General features: G+C 42.1%; 1 protein-coding gene across 1 annotated transcript in view; it reads left to right on the top strand.

Annotated features, from left to right (window-relative positions):
* LOC123489191 (thrombospondin type-1 domain-containing protein 4-like) overlaps positions 1-2,500 on the top strand; it is a 26,164-nt gene that overhangs the window by 23,075 nt on the left and 589 nt on the right. The gene's annotated exons all lie outside the window — the stretch shown is intronic.

Below are 2,500 nucleotides of genomic sequence, written 5' to 3'. Positions count from 1 at the left end.
TTGACCAGATACAATGCTTTTTCACAGTAAACAAATTAACAACAGATTTTCAGCACGCTTATAGGGAAGGACATTCAACAAGCACAGCACTTACACAAATTACTGATGATTGGCTGAGAAAAATCGATGATAAAAAGATTGTGGTGGCTGTTTTGTTAGACTTCAGTGCAGCTTTTGACATTATCGATCATAGTCTGCTGCTGGAAAAACAAATGTGTTATGGCTTTACACCCCCTGCTATATTGTGGATAAAGAGTTACCTGTTTAACAGAACACAGAGGGTGTTCTTTAATGGAAGCCGCTCCAACATAATCCAGGTAGAATCAGGAATTCCCCAGGGCAGCTGTCTAGGCCCCTTACTTTTTTCAATCTTTCCAAACGACTTGCCACTGGCTTTGACTAAAGCCAGTGTGTCTATGTATGCAGATGACTCAACACTATACACGTCAGCTACTACAGCGACTGAAATGACTGCAACACTTAAAGAGCTGCAGTTAGTTTCAGATTGGGTGGCAAGGAATAAATTAGTCCTAAATATTTCTAAAACTAAAAGCATTGTATTTGGGACAAATCATTCACTAAACCCTAAACCTCAACTAAATCTTGTAATAAATAATGTGGAAATTGATTAAGTTGAGGTGACTAAACTGCTTGGAGTAACCCTGGATTGTAAACTGTCATGGTCAAAACATATTGATACAACAGTAGCTAAGATGGGGAGAAGTATGTCCATAATAAAGCGCTGCTCTACCTTCTTAACAGCACTATCAACAAGGCAGGTCCTACAGGCCCTAGTTTTGTCACACCTGGACTACTGTTCAGTCGTGTGGTCAGGTGCCACAAAGAGGGACTTAGGAAAATTGCAATTGGCTCAGAACAGGGCAGCACGGCTGGCCATTGGATGTACACAGAAAGCAAACATTAATAATATGCATGTCAATCTCTGCTGGCTCAAACTAGATTTTGTATTGTAGATACAGTGGCTTGCGAAGGTATTCACAGCCCTTGGCATTTTTCCTATTTTATTGTCTTACAACCTGGAATTAAAATTGATTTTTTGGGGGTTTGTATCATTTGATTTACATAACATGCTTGGCACATCTAGCCACTGGGGTCTTTGCCCATTCTTCAAGGCAAAACTGCTCCAGCTCCTTCAAGTTGGATGGGTTCCGCTGGTGTACAGCAATCTTTAAGTCATACCACAGATTCTCAATTGGATTGAGGTCTGGGGTTTGACTATGCCATTCAAAGACATTTCCCCTTAAACCACTCAAGTGTTGCTTTAGCAGTATGCTTAGGGTCATTGTCCTGCTGGAAGATGAACTTCCGTCCCAGTCTCAAATCTCTGGAAGACTGAAACAGGTTTCCCTCAAGAATTTCCCTGTATTTAGCGCCATCCATCATTCCTTCAATTCTGACCAGTTTCCCAGTCCCTGCCGATGAAATGGTGTTCTCGGGGTGATGAGAGGTGTTGGGTTTGCGCCAGACATAGTGTTTTCCTTGATGGCCAAAAAGCTCAATTTTAGTCTCATCTGACCAGAGTACCTTCTTCCATATGTTTGGGGAGTCTCCCACATGCCTTTTGGCGAACACCAAACGTGTTTGCATATTTCTTTCTTTAAGCAATGGCATCCTCTGGATGGGAGGCCACTCTTCCGTAAAGCCCAGCTCTGTGGAGTGTACGGCTTAAAGTGGTCCTATGGACAGATACTCCAATCTCCGCTGTGGAGCTTTGCAGCTCCTTCAGGGTTATCTTTGGTCTCTTTGTTGCCTCTCTGATTAATGCCCTCCTTGCCTGGTCCGTGAGTTTTGGTGGGCGGCCCTCTTTTGGCAGGTTTGTTGTGGTGCCATATTCTTTCAATTTTTTAATAATGGATTTAAATGGTGCTCCGTGGGATGTTCAAAGTTCCGGATATTTTTTTATAACCCAACCCTGATCTGTACTTCTCCACAGCTCTGTCCCTGACCTGTTTGGAGAGCTCCTTGGTCTTCATGGTGCCGCTTGCTTGGTGGTGCCCCTTGCTTAGTGGTGTTGCAGACTCTGGGGCCTTTCAGAACAGGTGTATATATACTGAGATCATGTGACAGATCATGTGACACTTAGATTGCACACAGGTGGACTTTATTTAACTAATTGTGACTTCTGAAGGTAATTGGTTGCACCAGATCATATTTAGGGGCTACATATGCATACACCACTTTTCCGTTATTTTTTAAACAAGTTATTTTTTTCACCAATTTGGACTATTTTGTGTACGTCCATTACATGAAATCCAAATAAAAATCCATTGAAATTACAGGTTTGTAATGCAACAAAATAGGAAAAAATGCCAAGGGGGATGAATACTTTCGCAAGGCACTGTATGTGGCAGTGGAGTAGGGGCCTGAGGGAACACAGTGTGTTGGGAAATCTGTTGTGAATGTATTGTAATGTTTTTTAAAACTGATCTAAGGTCAGTTGTTAATCTAACTAGAGTAAAGTTGTCTCTAGCTGGTCTAC

This window comes from Coregonus clupeaformis, unplaced genomic scaffold (genome assembly GCF_020615455.1).
Source record: "Coregonus clupeaformis isolate EN_2021a unplaced genomic scaffold, ASM2061545v1 scaf2830, whole genome shotgun sequence".
NCBI classification, from domain to species: domain Eukaryota; kingdom Metazoa; phylum Chordata; class Actinopteri; order Salmoniformes; family Salmonidae; genus Coregonus; species Coregonus clupeaformis.
This window is presented reverse-complemented; position numbering and strand designations above follow the sequence as displayed.